This window comes from Phyllostomus hastatus, unplaced genomic scaffold (assembly GCF_019186645.2).
Source record: "Phyllostomus hastatus isolate PE091 unplaced genomic scaffold, TTU_PhHast_1.1 phas_scaffold_78, whole genome shotgun sequence".
NCBI classification, from domain to species: Eukaryota; Metazoa; Chordata; class Mammalia; order Chiroptera; family Phyllostomidae; genus Phyllostomus; species Phyllostomus hastatus.
Genome location: NW_025334041.1, coordinates 95,736,676 through 95,758,226, shown reverse-complemented (window position 1 = coordinate 95,758,226; position 21,551 = coordinate 95,736,676). Strand labels below are relative to the sequence as shown.

Here is a 21,551-nt window from a genome sequence, read left to right as displayed (position 1 = left end):
GTACAAGGATCTGAAAAAGACTAAGAAACTCATGACAGTGCTCTGAAAGCTAATCTAAACATCCACAATCCAAAAAAGAAAAGAAGTGGAAAACTCCAGTCATCCAAATGTTTTAACATTCAACATCTAGATGTTTTTGATGTTGGTATCATGTGAACAAAACCATAATGTTTTGTGTTTTGTTTTGTTATTTTTTTTTGGCCAGTGGCCCAAATTGGGTGGAGTGACCTGTACATTCCTAAGATTCTTTTATCTTTTAGATGATGAAAAGATTATGTTAAACTTGGAGTTTGGTGATGAAAGGGACCTTGGAAATCATCTAGTCTGTTGGGTGAGTGCCCATGAGGATTTCACTTGGATATCTTAGTGACACTACTAACTTCAGGGACAGAGATGAAACAGACTTCTGCTCCTGGTTGAGTCTTCTTACTCTTATGTCAGGCTGGATATTCCTTTCTAAGGGAGAGGAGGGTGGGCAGCTAGAATTTTCCACCTTTAACAGTGGTTAGACTTTCTTGTTTCCAAATACAGACATTATTAGGCCTGCATGGGTAGGAATTACAGCATAGATTGTTGCATCATTATTATCATCATCAAATATGTGGGCTAAACACACAGTGTATGAAAAACCCCTGACTCGGCTCAACAGAGCATGGGGAGAGGTTTACGACACCAGCCCACACTTTAGTTCATAGTGATGCCATTGAAAATAATCATTTATGCAAACCTAGTATTTTAGAGAACATAATGCAGACTAAAGAAAGTCAGGCCTTCTTTAAATAGATTTTGAATGCAACCCTCCCTAAAAGCAACTTTTTCATGAGAGCATGTATGTAATGGAATTTTGAAAGTATTTGAGAAATGCAAAGAACTTCATTTTCCTAGCATGGCTAAGGGAAGGGGGCACGTGTGATGGGAGGGGGAGTAGGGTGTGCAGTGGCTAAGCCTGTGAATGGGTCATACCAATGTAACTTCAATAGCATAAAGATAGTTTTTTGATGCTATTGACAGAGCTATGATGAAAGTATATGTACAGTGAGGAATGTAGGAAAGACAAATAAGAGTATATGAAAAAACTTATGAAAATATTTTTATTGTGCTTATTTTTGCTTTTAAGAAAGTCCGGAAGGGTCATATTTTAGATACGTTGCATCCAAGCCCTTATCCTCCAAAAAGAAACATGAATTTTCTTCTCTAATGAGAACAAAATTCATTAGGTATTTGGTATTATTTCAGAGTTCCAGCTTTTATTTCATGCCATCCCTTTTGAAAACATTGAAAACAGTGAAGACCTTGACCCTGCCAGGCTGAGAGTAGTGTTCTTGGTGCCTTGGGGAGTCCCCAAGACTACTAGCCCTCCTATTTTTCTTCCTTGAGAAGAACACCCCCCCCCCCCTGGCTATCCCACCAGCAACACTGCCGCTACCACGCACCAGCATAAAGCACAGATTGCTGCCCAGCTCCTTGGAGAGGGGCCAGTGCATTTGTCAGGAATTGAAAAGTTTTGGAGCCAGTTCGAGGACTTTCTGGTACACAAAGCGTTGGCTGGAAATGTGGTTAAGTATTAAATGGGATGTTAATTTTCATGAATATTTTCCTCATGGTTGTAGCTTGTGGTCATTGAGCAATTTAGCAATCACCATGTGGTCTGTTGGATACACAGCCTGGGTGAAGTTCAAGAAATTAGCAGCCAGTCAGTGGGGAGAAGGCCAGAGCTCAAATTTATGTGTGTTTTTGCATTCTTTTTTATTTTTATTTTTTCTTCTCCATGCCTCAGGGGATGGCTGATTCTTTATTAAATCTTTAGGTGCAACCACATGCCTGAGATCTGCACGTACCTCCCATTTGGTGTTCTTTCACATTGCCAGCCATGTCACTTAGCCTGTGTTTGTCAGGCTGGTACTCTAAAATCCAAGACTTGTTGGTCAGTTCATTCTTTGCCTCTTTGTGTAGGATATATCACCTCATTAGCTCCAAGGACACTTATGTTCAGGTGCAAGCCATTCCGAATTTCACTGTTTTCTTCAAAGTGATGGGTGTTTGTTGGACTTTTAGAGGTCACAGGCTGTAAGAGAAGATATTTGATATGAAGTCTATGGAAAATCTTGGCTGGTTATCTGACATGAATACCACCCTACTTTTATAGTGTGCCCTCCCTGCATCTCAAGATCTTAATTAGCTCTCATAACACCTGAGGAGGTGTCTAAGGCTGGAAATCTATCACGGTCCCCTTTTTACAGCCTCCTATAATCCATAGAGGAGGGTTGTGTGAACATGGGTTGCCCAAGATCACACAACTAGGACTTGAAGATATGTCTCCTTCTTCTCTGTCATTTATTCTCCAATTCAGTGACCTAACTATGTCATGAGGAATTTGTTTTTAATAAGAGAAACCTGCTGCTGACTTATCTTTCTAAATTTTAGTAAGTTATAGCAAGTCAGTTTTATTCTCATTTATTTATATCGCAGTATGCTTTCTTGAACAGAGGAAATAGCGCGCATGTGCTAGGAGTTGTGTGTGACACATGAGCCTTAGAGCATCTCATGGTGCAACCAGGGGGATGGGGATAGCACACAAATGGTGCCTGAGATGTTACTGATGAGAGTTTGAGACTCCTCTGCTGTGCTACCCACTGCTGGCTACTGTATTAAGAGGAGCTATTCCAACAGGGCACCTTTAATAATCCTCATTATTTAAATGCCACCCATGACAGAACCCAAGAAATCAGACTTTTCAATATCCTCGATCTCTTGTTCAAGGAAGGAAAGCTCTAATTTCTGATGTTTCCTCTTGAGAATTAAATAGTAAGTCAATCTGAAATAAATCTCTTAAAATCCATTCATAAAAATTATTATTTATCTAGTTTAGGGATTATTCCACATATAACTAGTAATGTATAGTAAAGTACATGATATGTCTATATTTTATAAATATACATTATATATTTCTTTTCAAATATACACATCCATACATATAAAATATGTGAGCAACACATTTTTAAATTCAGTATTGTTAGAAAATAAATTCTTCTACGTATGTAAAATTTTGACTTTCTCATCTAAACACTTTTAAAAAATATGTTAACTGTACGGAAGGAATTTCCCATAAACTGTCTTACATACTTCCTTTTCAGGAAGAGAAGAAAAATATGAAACTCCTTTAGCCTTTTTTGGATGCTTGTGTCAATATTATCAACAGAACTTATTTGTTTTATTCTCTTACGAAGATACCCTTAGGTGCCGTGGCCTTGGAGATTATTTGCCACACTTTATTATATGTTTGTGTCTCTTTTCAGGATAACAACTCTGTGTTTTAGAAGTTTCACCCTGATATTCTCTGGCATTCTTGCAATTTGCTTCTTCTTACGCATGATATAAAAGCATAAATATTGAGTCTAAAATAAGAGTTTATAGGCTCTGAGTGATTAAAGCACTTATAAATTACCAGGGCTTTACTGTGTGAGATTATAACCCCAAACTGCTCATTCTGGGCACCCCTATTCTTTGTTATCTCTTTGGTTTCCGGGTGGGATATAAAAAGTGGAGGTTGGTTAATAGGTGAAGTGTTACCTCTCCATTAAAAAACAATGAGGTGCATATGAATGCTTTAAATTTTATGGTGTTAGCTTTGTTTAGGTTGGGATGACCAAAGGATAAGCACTCAGTGCTTCTGGCTGTGAGTCATAGGAGAGGAGTGTTTTTATTTGTGTTTTGTCAAGGGTGAACCCGGGAGCACACTACAAAAAGACGGGGCCTCTTTAACAGAGACCCCGGCTTCTGTTCTCCGGAGCTGCGTGGTGTTGGTTGGCTTCTGTTTTCCCGAGCTGCGTGGTGTTGGTTCGTTCCTAAAGCAGCGTGAAAGCGTTGATTTTCATTTTATGTTGTGCTTGTGAGGCATTAGCATGATGTTCTAACACTTGTAAATGAATACAGCTCTTGCCTAATCTGTCATTTTAATGCCTTATAGATTTTATTTCACTTGATGTTGTACCAGATTCTCAATAATAATAATCAACTGCTTTGTTGTTCTCTTGCAGAAATTAAATTTCTGCAGTGGGTGTGCAACTAATAAAAGATGTTGCTTGAGGAAACAAAAAATAAATATGATGAATCATAAAAGTTGGGAAGGGGGAGAGGGGAAGTTGCTCCTCGATGAAAGACAATTACCGAACCCGTGGTGAATGTGTCCAATTCTCATACTGTCAACAGCTTAATAACCCTCCCGGAGTCTTTAGCCGCACTCCTCGTATCTTCGAGTGTTAACCTCATGGACTTGGTGTTTTCCCCGATTTCATTTAGAAGCATTCAAATAAAAGGTGAGGGAGTAAAATAACTCTCCTCTTTACTTTGCACCCTAGATAAGTTTGCTCAGGGTTGCCATTTTGCCACTCACGCATACCTTTTATCTTTTCCCCTGTCACGAGCTATCTCTAGAAGAGCAGCATTAAAGGCAGCTGTGTGGGACTCAGAGTATTGGCAAAAACTGTGAAGTGGAAAATAAACAGTGTGTCTATCACCGTGCTACAGGAACACAGCAATCATGGCAGAGAAATGACAGTCAGTGGCAAGCAACTAATTGGTCACCAGCTTTGGAGGAAAGTCTTCCAGACCTCTGCCATTTACCATGTTTTTTAGTGAAAAGATGATGTGGGGGCTCTAACCCCTGGAAGAAAGAGAATGAAGAGTTAAGGTGGCAAGGCTGGGCAGGCACTTTGGAGACTGAGTGATCGGAGACATCCTATGCTAGAAAAATAGTTGACTCCCTGAAAAAGAATTCATTCACCCTCTCATGCACAGGTATTGTGTAGGTCCAACATCGGTTATGTGATGAATGTTGTATTTCACATAGCTTCTGCCTGAGAAACCTAGGCTCAAGTGAATTCATAGTGGTGACTGAATTTTCACTAGTGTCTGCCCTCCCCCCCGCCAATTTTGTCCATTTAATTTATATTTTCTTCTGGAAAGATTGATGCATGGATGAGATAAAGGAAAGCAAGAGGGAATGTGATCATCTACCAAGAGGAAATGGGTGGTCTAAAACATAAACATTTAACTAAGGAAAAGAGAGGCAAATGTGAGGTGACAGACATTTGTACTGCCAGATCTAGAAATGTGTAATATTAAATTATGTTAAAGTGAAAAACCTTAACATATAATTGAATTTAAATAAGCATGTGAGCCCCATCCCAAACTGGACATTCTATATGGGGAAACAAAGGATTAAGAAAGAGTGCCTCATCCAAAGAAGCACTTTGTTTATGTATTTAATGTATATCCACAGAGGGTGGCTCCATTCAGTACAGCTTGGTTGAATGATGCCTTGGTGCATACTGAGTTGCAAACTCAAAAAAGCAAGACATCATCCTGGTTGGTTGCCTTAATCCATGTGAAAATATAATCTAAGAATTGTCAAATACTTTAAAATCATGTAATAGCTTCATAAATTTATGCACTCTTTAAGTGATGTTAAGCCTTGCACAGATGAATTTTGGAGGGTCCACAAACCTCCTGGAATTGTACCTCTTATTTTGCATGGATGTGTGAGCATTTTGAAGGTGCTGAACAGGATCATTAGCTTTCCTTAGATTCTCAAAGAGGTGAAAGACCAGGAGGAAGCTAAAATACACTTAAGCATGTAATCTAAAGAAAAAGGAAAGAATGAAAACTAATAAATGTAAGGACACCTAGGATCTAGTTGTTTATGAAAGTCACATCTAAGTAGGAAAGGATTGATTAAAAGCATTTTTTAAAGTCATTTGCTTTCATAACTTACTTTTAATCAAAGCAAAGAATCATCTTAGAATTTAAAATGGGATCCTTTTTTGTCCCTATGACTACTTTGCATACTTAAAATAAATATATAACCTAAATTTGTATTACTATCCTATGTGTGCTGTGTATCCTATGTATTTTATTTTTTACCCCTCTTTTGCCTTCCCTAAAGCAATAACGTATGGTTTGCCAAGGATTTGCGTTGAACAGTACTCATGGTCACCATGAGAACGGGCCTGCCTGACTGTAGGAACACAGCTGACCCTGCACCTCGCTGTTGCATCGGCGACCCATCGCGGTGTGAGTCTCTGCTTCCCATGTGAGGCCTCCAGCCTCAGAGTGAGCCCAGCATCATTATTGAGGCAGGCTCATTTTTGGAGATTTTGGATTTTCCAACAGGAAAATTTACCTGCAGGACTGCATGATGGCCTTGCAGGACTTTCCTTAGAAATAAAGGCATGGTATTTAGGATTCTTCTGCTCAGTCCTTCAGCCTTCCCTCCCTCCTTCGCTCAGAGAGCCTGAAGGCTCTTCCAGCCTCTCCTGCCTTCCTCCCCCGATTGCTTTCATAGATGTTTCCTCTAACACATTTCTTGCACACTGAATCCCATTTTGGTATCTGTTTCTTGCAGTGTTACCGGGGAGACACTCAAGTCAGGGAGACCTCCAGAGCTTGTTCCTCTGTTTTTGCCTTCCTCACAAGAGACAAATTCAAGCAAGATGCAAACACATATCATGGATATGAGAGAGCAAGTTTATTTACAAAACACATAGGATCATGAAGATGCAAGAGACACCCGGCTATTCTGGATGCCCCATGTATACAGGAAATAAAGTTGTTAGTAAATTTGCTAGTAAGTTTCATTTACACACTTGAGCTGAGGCTACAAGTGGACACTCAGTTAATCTGAGTGTGCTAAACATTGGAGTTCAGGGATTATACACCTTAGTCAGCTTTTAGGTTCCCCCTCCTTCTTCACCTTCTAAAAGTCGGGAATCATGTGCAGCTACAAAGTCTTTCTTTCTCAGCTAGTAAAGGCTCTTTGTCTTAGTTAGTAGAGCTGCTACAGAGGCTCCCTTTCCCAGTACAGAGTCTCAAGGACTCCCCTCCTCCTGTGCTATCCGTGCTTGTGATGTTCGGAATGCCCAGCATTTTTATCTGACCAGGCTCAGAACTGCTGTGTAGTGGGTGAAATATGTCTCCCTCATGCTCCCTGCCTTAGTTTACTACCTATCCTACCTAAGAGGAGGATCTGGACTAATGTAATAATCAAATTCCCATTTTTTCATCATCTACTATATGCTAAGTAATATGTCACTTTTTCTAATTCAATTCTCCGAATCCATAAAACATTTGCTTTATAAAAGGAAAAGCAGTTACTTAGAGAGGTAAAATTACCCAATATTACCCAGCCAGTAGATTTCGGTTACCTTTTGAAGAAGATTCTGCTCTACCCCAGTACCCGTGCTCTCTATCCCTGAACTAAAGTAACTGCAATCTCCTCTGATCTTAATACCAGCCCTAGTGTTGGATTTTTTTTCTGGAATGTAACTGATTGAGAAGTGATGTGATGAGTATATAGTCATGTGAAGAGTATATATAGTCATGTGTTCTCTTTGGCTTTGTGTCAAGAGACTTTGACATGAAATTCCTGCCTTCACAAAGGGTGGAGTTTGGAATTGACTGATGTGCAGAGGATTTGAATTACTCATTTGAACCTGCCACCCATGGGTGACTTGGTGTTCTTCATGCATCCGTTCAGCACCCATTGTTAAATGCAGCTCCCAGGAAGTCATAGGGTCAGAGCTGGGGCTTTTATTGTTGACATTGTTTTTGGAAAATGAAAAAAATAAATGTTCCTTCAAGGTTCATTTTTTATTGTGTTTGCTAGACAAAATCGAATTTCAAAGCACAAGTCCTTAGCTCAAGAGCTCCACTCAGTCAGCAGTTATTTTATGTGTCTTTTATCCAGCCTTTATCATTTAAAAAAAGGAAAAAGAGAAATTTACCAATTCAAAGTGAGCTTTTGCTAAACTTGTATCTTTCCCTTGTTTGTCATGTTAATTACATACCAAATAAACCCCATTTCTGAGAATTCTGAAATCAAACTCTAAAACTCCATCAGATACGCATTGGTTTTTAGAGTGGACTAGTTTTTATATAATAATAAATTTGGTATTATTATATACCTCTAAATAAATGCTAATTCTGTTCCTTAGTTTACCTGTTTTTTCATATACCTTGTGAACTACTACAGCAAATATTTAATCTCTTCTGTGTTTTTTTACCTTTAAGATGGAATAACAATAGCATCTTTTCTTGGAGGGTTATTAAATAGACTATACTATGTGCTAGGCCTTTAATTATGTTAACATTTCTTAAGAAAGTAGATCTTGTTCAGCTAATTTTTGGCAATACGATTTTACAATTCTTCCATAAATAGTCATATTCTGCAAACCATAAAAAGGGTAAAACTTCATCTTAACGTTTTTGGCTGGATGACACCTTTGATTCAGATATCCTTAGGAAGCAATTTTCCCAGAAATGGCAGAATCTATAGAATCTCAACTTCAACATAGTAGATGCTCAATGAATATCACAAAAGTGTAAAGAAAATAAGGGAAGGGGGAAATGTGGTATAGAATGGGCTTGGTCCTTGAAGATAAGGGAGAAGCTAAAGGGTTCATTAATAAAAGGTTATTCCATCAACTTATTTTCAATTAATAGAGGACTAATTATTCAAAAGTTACTTTAGGCTTCCTTCAGTATTAATATTGAACATGGAGTTTCCATATTAGAAAAAATACGTGAGAGTTAAACCAATGAATAAGTCAGTAAAATTATTTTGTTGAAGAAGTAGGGTGGTGGTGACTATTTTATCACTGTGTGGAAAATTTCCTACTCATTCAAAGTGAGACCATACTCACCTTCCAGCCTCATCTATTTATTTATAAACTCCAACAAAGAAAACAGTCCCATAGGACACACAGAGATTTTCAAAGAACTTAAAGTACTCAGATGGTGGCCAAAATTTTGTCAGGATAAATATATCCTGAGATATGTCAACCATGGTTACAGATTGGCTGGAAAAGTTATTAGTTTAAGAAGAAAGAGGACAAAGAATTCTGCCTATCTTAAATAACAAATTAAACTCACTTGGGGAGAGAAGGGTTTATGTGGTTCCTAACTGGATAGTTTCTTCCGATCCTGGAGAAACCTAGAAATCAAGTGGGGTTCAACATTAGATTGTTAAGTAGTATGGAATCAGTTTAACTGGACCTTCTAAAGTTTAATTGAGCACTCTCATACAAGAAGAAATGTAGTCCTAACTCAAGGACTGACTAAGAATGAGAAGTATTTATGAAAGGAAATTCTGTGGACTTCCTGGCCCAGCTTCAGAGAAGATCTTGGAAAAGTCTATGACAGGAGCAAGTCTGCTTTTCTTCACCACTCCTACATTGTAATTCTGCTGTGTAGTGTAGGTGTGTGTGCACCATCCTACCACATCGGCTCCTTCAAAGCCAACTCCATTTATTCATTAAGTAAGACAGGCATTGAATCCTTGTTTGGTTGTGAGCACTAGCAACACAAAACAGGAGAAAAAAGATGTAGTCACCAGCCTCCAGAAGGCCATCACCTAGTGGAGTTCATGAAAAGAATTAAATGTGTATCTCCCAGTGAGATGTTCACATTGAAGGTGTGGGAAGATCATATTCAGCAATATTAGAACATTCGATGGTATTAGATAATACAGGACATCTATTTATATTTTAATGAGGAATTATATTTTGCTAATAATGAGTATGTGGATGTGTATATAGGAATCTATATATTATTATATGCTACACATGCTCTTGGGGTGGAGAAATAGACTTTTGAGGACAAGTAGTATAGGACATGGTACTTTATACCCACTGGATGTCAGTAAACAATTGTTGAATGAAAATATTTATATCTCAGGTTAGTAAATATTTGTATTTTCCTAGGGGTGCTAAGGGCCACTTCATGTCCCTTATCTACCTGTGCTTCCTCTTCTGCAGGTTGCCTCTGCAACCAGAGTACCTTGATGGTCTGTGCAACTCACAGCCTCTCCTCTTTCCTCACTGACTGAGCTCCTGATTCAACTATTTCAGTTTATTAGCACTGGATTTAATATTTGCCTTACATATGTCCCTGATGTGTTCATGAGGTAGTGCACAGCAAGCCTTACAGTGGCTTGCACATTTCAAGTCCAATGTAGTCTGAGCACCTCAAGTAAGCTACCATATCAGTGGGCTCATGAGGCAACCTCTGAGGGCCACCCAAAATGAGATAAATGTAGCCATAATCAAGTTTATGATCTTTCCTCAAAAAATGTTTGTTCTACTTATTAGTGCCCCTTTGATAAAGAAAGGTATAGCAGGATTTCTCACCCTTCTGACTATTAACATTTGAGACCAGTAAATTCTTTGTAGAGGGAGCTGTCCTGTGCATTGTAGGATATTTAGTATTATGTCTGTCCTTTACCCATTAGATGCCTGTAGTAGTCCCTTCCCTTCCCCCATTTGTGACAACTATAAGTGTCCCTAGATATTGCTGACTGTTCCCTGGAGAGTAAAATTGCCCCCAGTTAGGAGCAACTGGGTGGTGGTAAAATAGTATGAGGCATTAAAAATGTACACTGTAGTTCAGGAAACAATGGATTAACTATGTAATTGGGTTCAAAAGTAATGTGAATATGTGAAATGAGAATAATAAAAAATGATTTATTTGAAAGGTTAGTGTCAACTCCAATCCACTGCTAATCAAAGTAATTCCATATTGTAACTAATAACTTAAATCCCACTTCTCTCAGATCTTGTTTGACTGTAGGGGACAGAGATTTTGAGCAATGAGGTAGTAAATGGTAGGAAGGATAACACAGAGGATATACAGACAAAATAATAAATTGGTGAGGGATGATTAATAGCATATTCTCTGCATAATCAAATAAATCAAGGTTATCAAGGAATTCTATCACTCATGACACCCATTAGGAGGTGTGCCCAGAAACAGCTCACCAAAGGTGCCATGGTACACAGGAGATGATTCTTGAAATCTCATTATTAAAAAGTGGCTCAAGGTCAGTTTCACATCACATTAGCCAAATGCATGTTTTCTGAATGAACTAACTAATTTTACTCTAAAGGCTTCCTCTAAATTCTAAATGGGGAGTCTTTAAATCATCAAACATGAATGTGTTGGAACAGGGATTCAATTATGTGTGAGTTGAAAATAGGAATAGACCTGCTTGACCAACATATATCTCCTCTCCTGTGAGAATTAATGTAAAAACAGTCTACCGACCCCAATGAGCTAACTGTCCATTTGCTGGATTTATGTCAGATGGAGAATGATTAGGAGTCCAAGATATTGCAAACACAACTTGGTTCTAAACTGTCAATTAAATGGAGATATTATATACAAAATTAGGGTTTCAGAGACTCAGATCTTTTGGTAGATAGCTAGGTTCTAAAGCCCTTTGAAATCAGAATATAATCCAATAACCCTCTGGTGCAATCCTTCCCATTAAATTTGCAATTATTCAATGTTTGATACTGTCCAGGGGGCAAACAGACTAAGGTTTTCTTTCTACCTGACCTAAGTTCTAACTCCAGCTCCTCTGTGGGCTACAAATGGAAAGGTGCGTGTCCTGTGGCAAGTGGCATCTATAATCCATGCTTCTAAAAATTAAAAATGGCTACAGCTTATTGTTTTGTCACTATATATTATGCCTACAGATTGTTTAAATGACAAAAATAAAGAAAAGCAGGCTTTGTGTTTATGCCAAAGCTTGTATAATAGAATGCATATATGCAATAGGTGAAGGAAAGAGACATTGGATAGTGCATGTGTAAAGTGGTATGGTTTTAAGTTTATAGACATCATATTTGTTTACCTGATAGCAACTGCATGCATAGACTTTAAAACCATTTGAATATTAGCTTTTGCATAATTGGGAAGCTGCCACCACCAGTCTGTAGCACAAAGTCAAAAGGCATTTTAGGAATTGCTTATAATGAATTGTGGGTCATTTGGAATAAATTTGTAGGAAGCCTATTAAATCTTTTTCTTTCTTTACTACAATACACCCCAAAGATTATTTCTTTAATGCATTGATCTGTCAAATCTGTATAAACAAGTATAAATGTTAAAAAGTAGAATACTAATCAAGAGACACAAGACATACACTGCTTAATAAATCTTGCCTTCAATTTATTTGTGTAGTATTACAAAGGCAGAGGAGATATCAATTAATATAGGCAAAGAGGACCCATAATTTATAATTAACTGGCAAGTGGTTTGTAACAAACAGCAGTACCGAGTCTAATAGCTGGTAGAAAAATAACCAGTGTTGATTTGTCCCTCGGCAAATTAATAGAGTGCTTATCAATGACAGGGTTACATAAAACTGCTAAATAAATAATCATCAGCGAGTTCGAGTGAAGCAGATCTTTAACAAGCTTAATCTGTACCTCTTGACATCTGTAGACTATGAAGAGATTAAATGGTAAGAAAGGAAAGATACAGTGTGCAAATTGTAAGCCAGCTCAGTAACTGTACAAGATCATGTTCTTATATAATGAGAAATAAAAAAAACATTTTTATTGCAAAATTACATTGAGAAATGATTTTCATTATAATTAGAGTGAAAATTATAAAAGATATATCAAGGAAATGCTGAATTGGAATCCACCAGATGAGGATTTCACTACATCTCTTAACAATGAAAACACATAATTTTAGTCACTTTTGATATATTTTTACTCATTTGCTTCATTTTTATTACTCACCTTTGTACATGCCATGTGTTCTAACTCATATGTTACCACAGCTACATCAGTGAGCTTATTTTTGGTTATTATGATTCCACTATAGAGAAAAATTAATCAAGGTCCTATATTTAAATGGACATTTCCATCCTGCCTGCCCCCCGCCCCCAGCCATTTATATGGAATTCCTAGTTTTTGCCACAGGATGTTTTATTACTCACGGTTTGTATGGTGCACCATGTTCATTGCTATGAATTAATAGGCCTGTAAAATACTCAGGTCTTTCCTGTAAGAGATTTTAAAAATCGCCCTTAATTGTTGATATATTAATGCTATCATATCACCTATATTTTCTTAATTAATAACATGAATTGTTTATTTTTAAAATCATTGGACTTTGGGAGCAATATCCTGAAGCAGGATGTTATCATGCTTCTAGTTTTTGAGGTTTTATTTTAAGGCCTTATTTTTTTAGAGCAGTTTTAGGTTCACAGTAAAATTGAAAGGAAGGTACAGAGATTTCCCATATACAACAATGCCTTTGAAAGAGACATAGAATTGAAGTCTCTCACGAAATTGGGAGATGCCCCGAATGTTAAATGGAATCCTGGTTTCCAGTGGGACTAATATGTGTTCTAATAGGTGTTTCTGTGAAAGACACATTGTGAGAGTGGAGCTGGAATGTCACAGTTGCATCCAGTGCCACAACTCTTTGCTTCTGAGGATACAACAGATCCTTACCATCGTTTTCGCAGTCTTTGGGCTTGGGAAGGCCACCTCTGTAGAAGTTCATCCTTAGACTGATAAGTCTTTGCTTCTCTGATGAGCTACCTGCCAGGATCCAGTTAAAGACACAGTAAGTCATTTACATTTTATTTTTAAGATACATCTGATTTTCTGATGTTAAACACCAATCAGTAGCAATGAAAGCTGCTAAACACCGAGCGTCAGTGTGTGTGCACATCTTTAGCATGCTTGACCCCTTACATCAGGCTGCTCGGAGGCCTCAACTACATGACAATGCTCAGGTCTCCATCACCAGCATTACTGTTCCTAGAATTCAGACCTGATTTCTAGCAACGTTTTGGACCTCTCACCCTTAGTATTCTCTGAGAACTTTATATTCACTATTGGAAACTGAACTCATAATAGCTAATAGTATCATATTTTACCAAATTTTAAAAAAGGGAATCAACTAGAAGGTACCTTAATTTCCTACTCTCCCTCATGTCCTTTGCACCCTCTAAGCCCACCTAAATGAAACTATGGGTTCTTTTCTTTTTAAGATTTTTAATTTATTTTTAGAAAGAGGGGAAGAGAAGGAGAAAGAGAGGGAGAGAAACATCAATGTGTGGTTGCCTCTCCTGCACCCTGCACCAGGGACCTGGCCCGCAAACCAGGCACGTGCCCTGACTGGGAATCTAACTGGCAATCCTTTGGTTCACTGACCATACTTAATCCACTGAGCCACACACAAGCCAAGGTTGATTCTTATAATTTGCATCTTAAAGCACTTTTTAATATCTTCCCTCCTGTCCATTGCTGCTAACACCACCTTTGTTCAGACTCTTATCATGTCTTACCTGATATTTTGTAATAGCTTCTGTGGTAGGGAGAATAATACCCCCCTCCCCCGCCAGAGGTCCCCATGTCCTAGTCCCCAGATCTTGTGATTATGCTGCGTTACCTGGCAAAGGGGCATTAAAGTTGCTAGTCAACTAACCTTAAAATAGGGAGATTATCCTGGATTATGAGGGTGAGTCCAATTTAACCACAGGGGTCTTTAAAATGTGAAAGAGGGAGGCCAAAAATGAGTCCAGAGTGATTAAATATGAGAAGGATTCAACCCGCCACTGCTGGCTTTGTGGTTGGAAGAAGGGGCCACAAACCAAGGAAAGCAGGTGACTGCTAGAAGATGGAAAAGAAAAGGAAGCGTATTCACCCTCCAGCCTCCAGAAGAAAGCAATCCTGCTAACACCTTGACTTCAGCCCAGAGACCTGTGGTAATATGTGACAGCAATAGGAAACTAATACAGCTCAGCATGTTTTCCTTGTTTCAACTTTATTTTCTTGCATATATTTTCCATAATTTTCCCTAAATCATCTTTAAAAATAATTATCTGGCTATGACACTGTTTTGTGATAAATCTTTCGATGGTTTCCTATCTTGACCAGGATCAAATTGTACTGCCTTCTCTTGAAACACAAGGCTCTTTATCATCTGGTCTCAATCTCCATCTTTTACTACTATGTTGTTTATCCCTTCCTCTTTTTCCCCCTCCCTACATTCCACAAAAATATATTCTATATTCAACACACTTTCTCTTAATCACAGTTTCTAGAAAATACCAACGGGCTTATGGCTTCTAAGTGCTTGTTTGTACTGATGCCTTTTTGTGGTATGCACGCCTCTTGCTTTCTTGTCTGATGTATCCACCAAGCATGACATTCTTCAGTTCAACATAAGTCTTCCGTGGCCATTCACACCATTCAGTCCCTTGGATTTCTACTGCCACTTCTTGCTTGTCTCAGTGAGCACTTACTAAGTTCTCCACGCAGCATCCCACCACTAGACATTTAACAAAATTTAACTAATTTATTCCTCACAAAGTCCCTATGAGAAATAGTTCATCTCCATTTCATGGCAGATGAAATTGATACACAGGAATGTTAATTAGTTGTTCCAAGTGATAAAGGTAGTAAGAGGTGGAGGTAAAACTCAATCTCAGGTAGTTTGATTCCAAATCTGTGCTCTAAACACTATATACAAACGATGATCCCTTTAGTGAATTAAGAGAGTAACTGCTTATTTGATAGTGGAAATGTGAAACTTAGTTATATAAAATGGTATTTTACTGCAGTAGTTGACAACATGGTACAATCACCCACCCTACATTTTTGTGGTTTCATTAGTCTTTGATGTATTTGATCCATCAAGCAAAACCTTTCTAGCAAATTTCATTTGTTAATTAAAAAATTACATCATGTTTATGAGGAACATTGATATGTGGTTTTCTTGTCATGTCTGTTGTTGTTTTTGTGGGGGTAAGGCTGGCTTCATAAAATGATTTGGAAATATTTCTTCCTCCAATTTTATAGAAGGATTCGTATGAAATTGCTATTTTTCACATGTTTGGAAGAATGCAACATTGAAGCCATCTTGTCTTTGGGGGAAGGTTTTAAATTTAAATTAAAAAAATATAGTAGGGTTATTCATATATATACATATATATATGTTTTCATCTTGAGTGAGTTCTGGTAGCTAATTTCTTCAAGGAATTTCCTCATTTTGTCTAAGTTGTTTAATATGTTGACAAAAAGTTCCTATAATATTCCCTTATCCTTTTAATATACTCAAAATCATAGTGACTTCACCTCTACCTTTCCTAAAATCAATAATTTGTATCTTTTCTCTCTCTTCTTTTACTAATCAGTCTGGCTGGAAGTTTACCAGTTTTACTGATTTTTATTTTTCAAAGAACCTCCCTTTGGTTTTACTTATTTTCTCTCCTTTTTCTATTTTCTACTTTATTGATTTCTGCTCTGATATTTATTTTTCCCTTCTTTTGTTTACTTTAATTTACTCTACTTTGTAAGTGGAAGTGGATATTTTTGTTTCTGTGGTAGAGGCTGACTTTATATGATTTAAGACCTTACTTCTTTGTAATGCAGACATTTCATGTTATAAGTATCCTTCTCCTACTACTAGTGCTGCTTTACTGGACTCCACAGGTTTTGATACCTTGTATTTTCATTTTTATTCAGTTCAAATTACTTTCCAGTTTTTATTTTGTTTCCTTATGTGACCTATGGCTTGTTTAGACATGCATTAAAATAACCAAATATTTGGGAACTTTTCAGAAATATTATTTATGTCATATTTATTTTTAAGATAAAAATATTTTATAATATTTGAAATCTTTTACATTTATTGATACATGTTTAATGGCCCAGAATATGATTTATCTTAGTAATTATTTAGTATTCATTTAAAGAATTTATATACTAATCTTTAAAGGGTGAAGTACTATATATATATATTACAAGGTCTGTTCAGAAGGTATCCAGCCATGTAATATGAAAAATAGAGACATTTATTGAAGAACATACAAGATACAAGAAACATTGTACATAGGACAATGATGCCTCAGTCCCCTTCAAAGTAGGCACCTTGGGACCTCACACAGTTCTCCCAATCACCATCAGCTGCTCTGTTTTATTTTCCTGAATCTCACTGATGGTCTTCAATCTCTCCCCTTTCAAAGGTGATTTTAGTTTTGGGAAAGCCAGAAAGTCACAGGGTGCCAAATCTGGGCTGCAGTGGGCTGAGCCACTTGGGTAATTTGATGCTTTGCCAAAAAACTCTATATGCAATGTAATGCATGAGCAGTCACATAGTCATGATGAAGCTGCTAATCACCAGTTGCCATAACTTTGGCCTTCTGAATCATCTGAATAGTTTCCACAAAGGAATGTTTAAGCTTAATGCAAAACATGATGCAAATTCATTGCCCTACTCATTCAGTCATTTTGAATGTGGCGGCCATAGTACATGTGCTCACTCAACAGTGTCTACTGCCCTCACTGACTAGTACAGTGAAGTCTTCATTGTTCACTCATGTGCATTCCAGTCCACTCTCCTTGGCTGCCAGGTTACATCACTATTGTGCAAACTGTTCTTGTTATATTAACAATGGCTGGACTTTTTCTGGATAAACCTCATAGGTCAATTGGTTGATCCTGTTGTAAGTCTCTATGTCCTTATTGATTTTGTGTCTATCACATATTGAGAAGGGGTTATTGAAATCTTAGATTATACTTATATGTTTGTTTCTCCAAGGAATGCTCATTTTTACTCCCTGTATTCTGAAGTTCTGTTATGAGGTACATAAGCATTTAAGATTTTTAAGCCCTCTTCATATGAACTGACTCATATAATTATGATATGACATTCTTTACTCTTGCCAATATTTCTAGTATAATTTGCCAGATATTAATATCATCATTCCAACTTTCTTCAAATTAGCACTAAAATTGGATAACTGTTTTGTCCGTTTACTTTTAAACTATTTGTTTCTTTTTAAAAAAGATTTTATTTATTTTTAGAGAGGGAAGGAAGGGAGAAAGACAGAGAGAGAGAAACATCAATGTGCGGTTGCTGGGGGCTGTGGCCTGCAACCCCAGGCATGTGCCCTGACTGGGAATCGAACCTGCGATGCTTTGGTTTGCAGCCTGTGCTCAATCCACTGAGTTACACCAGTCAGGGCAGCTATTTGTTTTTTTTTATATTTAAATTGTGTTTCTGATAAATGGGCATATAGGCCATACTTTTAGAAAAATTAAATTTCACAATCTGCCTTTTAATTGGAGTGTTTTAACCATTTTCATTTAAGGTGATTGTTGATGTGGTTAGGGATAAGTCTATTATCTTTCTATTTCTTTTCTATTTGCCCCATCTGTTCTTTGTTCAATTCTTTTCCCTTTTTTTCATTCTTCTAGATTAATTATTATTTATGATTACATTTTTACTTCTTTTGCTGACTTAATAGCTATAACTCTTTTTTATGCATCCTTTAGGTTTTATAGTATACATTTTTAACATATTATATTTTCCATAAAATTGTAACTATAACATGCCCTATAGAGTATAAGAACTTTAAATTAATAAAATTCAGTGTCCACCTCCCCAGTTTTCATGCTATTATTATCATACATATTTCTTATACATATGTTATAAACCCATACCATGTTGTTGTTGTTTTTTGTTGAAGGTATTCTTTAAAGAGATTTAAATAATAAGGAAAACCTTTGAATTATTTGCTCATTTGTTACTGTTTCCAGTGCTCTTCATTCTATTGTAGATGACATTTTTTTTTTAATCTGGCATCACTTTTCTTTCTCCCAAAAATCTTTTTTTCCTAACATTTACTGTAATGTACAACTTCTGGGTTTGAATTTTTCAAGCCATTTTACATATGAAACATATTTTACCTCTTCATCTTTGAGAAGTATTGTCCTTGGGTATAAAATTCTTGTTATTTGTTTCTTTCAATGCTTCAAAGATATTGCTCCACTGTTTTCTCCTTTTCATTGTTTCTGAAGAGAAATCTGCTGTAATTTGCATATTTTCTTTTTCTGTACAGAACGTTATTTAAGTTTCTGGATCTTTTTAATACCATTTTTTTAATCATTGGTTCAGCAATTTGGTTATAATGTACGTTGGAGTAGTTTTTCTTCATGTTGTGCTGGGGCTCATTGAGATTCTTGGACTTGTGTTTTATAGTTTTCATTAAATGTGGACAATTTGCTGCTATCATTTTTTCAATTTTTTGCCCCAGTCCCCTTGTCTTCTAATAGGTTCCCAATTACATGTGTACATAGGCAAGTTAAAATTGTCCCTTGGGTTACTGATATTAAAAAAATTGTTTTTGTTTTATTATAGATGTTTATATTGACATGTTTTGAAATTCGCTAATCTCTTTTTCTACAATGACTAATATGCTATTAATCGCATCCCAGTTGGTTTTCATCTCTAGCAGTTTGGGTGTTTTTTTAACCTTTATGTTTTTTTCTGAACTCTTTGAACTTATAGAATACAGCTATAACAACTGTTTTAATATTCTTTCCTTCTAATACTAACATCTGTGTCTATTTGGGTTAGTTTTAATTTATTTATTTCACTACTTTTAAGGCTATATTTTCCTGATTCTTTACATATTGGGTAATCCTTTGCCCTGTTAGGTGCTACTTTTGTATTTTTCATGTACATATATATTTTTTTTCTGGTATAAACTAAGTTACCTTGAAAGTTAATTTTGGAAGGTTTTACTTTTAAAGTTTGTCAGTGAGCGCAGAGCAGTGTTTAGCCTAGGACTAGTTATTTCCCACCAGTGAGGCAAGAAGCTTCTGTGCTCCTGTCACAGTGCTCCGTGAGTTATGAAGTCATCAGTGTTACTGGTAGACTCTCCCAGCCCTGGGTGGGCAACAGGTAGCATTTTCTCTAATCCTTTCAGTTGCCTCTTTTTCCAGCCTCAGGCAGTTTCATCACAGGCTTGTGTTGTTAAGTGCTCTGCTATATGCCCAAGGGACCCCTCTGCAGATCTCCAAGGTTCTTACTCTGTACAGCCCTCTCTTCTCTGGCACTCTGTCCTGTGAGCTGTAGTTGCTTAACAACGATGCCATACTCAGCTCTGTCTTCAACTGAGGATTCAGCTGGGTTCTGCCAGGGTCTCCTTCCCTCTACCACAGCCTGAGAACTCTCTCAAAGCTTATTTAATGGCAGTTGTAGGCCTCGTCTGATTTGTTCTCACTGCATAGGGGTCACTGTTCATTGTCTGATACCTAGTATCTTGAAAGTCATTATTATTATTTGGCATTTTTAGTTTTTTTCAGGCAGAGACTAAATGTGGTCCCCTTTATTCCATCTTGGTTAGAAACAATGATAGGTTAACATTCTTGCTGCTCATGTAAGGGCTTCTTGCTGGGGAATAAGATCCAGGGACCAATGTCTGAATTTTCTGTTTTGAACTATGAATACTGACAGGCCAGAAGCTTTCTCTACCTCAGTGACCTACATGTGTGTTCTAGGAATAAGCAATTGGTGGTCCCTGGAAGGAATGAGGTATACAAGAAAAGCTTCTAGAGAGTCTGTCCTGATAATACTAACCCACCCTCGAAATCCCAGCTACAATTTGTAGCACTTAGGGTTAAAGCTGCATGTAGACCACCTGTATACTGTGCTCCTGTAATAAAATCTCATGCTGTAAAAATAGGTAGGGACTTTTCTAAACAGACCTATGGCTTTGATTTGGAAGATAAACATCTAAGTCTCAGGCTCCAAAAATCATGTATAAAGTTCTGAAGACTTGGTGAACAGTTTTATTGCTTACACACAGTACCTATTTTTGTCAGTTTTTGCCAACTGCAACTCCAAAGTTGTTCTAGGGCCTGACATTTCACAGGATCATTTGACTTTTAAATGTGTTGCTCACTTTTGTATGACTGATCTGCAGATCCTAGGACCAAACATTTTCAATAAAAGTTTCAGCAATTACAAAAGAGAGCATTAAGTTCTCACACCATGTTTTGAAAGGCTTTAGGTTGTTAACATGGAAATAGATGTCAGGTTTGAAAAAAAAGCACTTTTTTAGCTCAAAATTAATGTTTTCACTTCAGGGCCAACAGAGCCACACCTCCACACATTTTCAGGCATGCTGGTGTTCCAGGCGTATGTGAGTCAGGGCTCGCAAGCCTGGACTGTCCAGAGGAAGAAAAGAACCACAGTAATACTCACCAAAGACTGTTTTCCCAATTCCTTGCTGATATGCTTTACAGTAATTTCAGTCCTCTCCACATGTCCAGCTCTGGTATTTCCAGGGCACACCTCAGATTATGCTTCTAAAACTAGTCCTCTTACCATAAGATGCATTTTCTTCTCCTCCACTTCTGTTACTGTGACTGCATCTCCTGCCACTGATAAAAGGGTGAATCTTCTCTGGTGCCTATAAAGATAACAATTCTCACACCCATTGATAAAGGGTTCCATCTTCCCTCTGAGGTTCAGTTACCACTGTGTATTCCAGGAGCACCAATGCTGGGCAGCCTCACCTCTTGAAGGCACCCCCCCCCCAATGATGGCTGATGCCAAACAGTACTTGTGCCAGGGTTCCCCATGCCATTTGCCAAGGGGTATGTTATCCAGGCTAAGGATTGTTATGACTCCTGCTGCTGACTTCTTGAACACTGACTAACTCAGGGTGATTTTAGGAAGCCATTCTTTGTTTCTGTCTGCCCTCCTGTTGCAGGCATTCCACCCCAGGAATCAAAGGAAGTAAATTTGAGCTGATACACATAATACAAATAAGGGAAAGCAAGATTTATTCACAAAACTATAAAAAAAAGCCCCTGTGACTAGAGCATATGTAGGAGAGAGTAGCCATAGAGTACTGGGGTATAGTTGTTTTCTTTGTCAGTGGACCCCCTTTTTGA

The 21,551-nt window shown here is 37.4% G+C and overlaps 1 long non-coding RNA gene across 1 annotated transcript; it reads right to left on the bottom strand.

Annotated features, from left to right (window-relative positions):
- Positions 1–1,435: 1,435 nt before the first annotated feature.
- On the bottom strand, positions 1,436–21,049 carry LOC123812026. Its single transcript, XR_006784473.1, has 4 exons — positions 20,980–21,049; positions 13,305–13,394; positions 12,785–12,849; positions 1,436–2,065 (listed from the first exon to the last, which is right to left on the bottom strand). It is a non-coding gene; the product is annotated as an uncharacterized LOC123812026 (long non-coding RNA).
- Between the last annotated feature and the right edge of the window lie 502 nt (positions 21,050–21,551).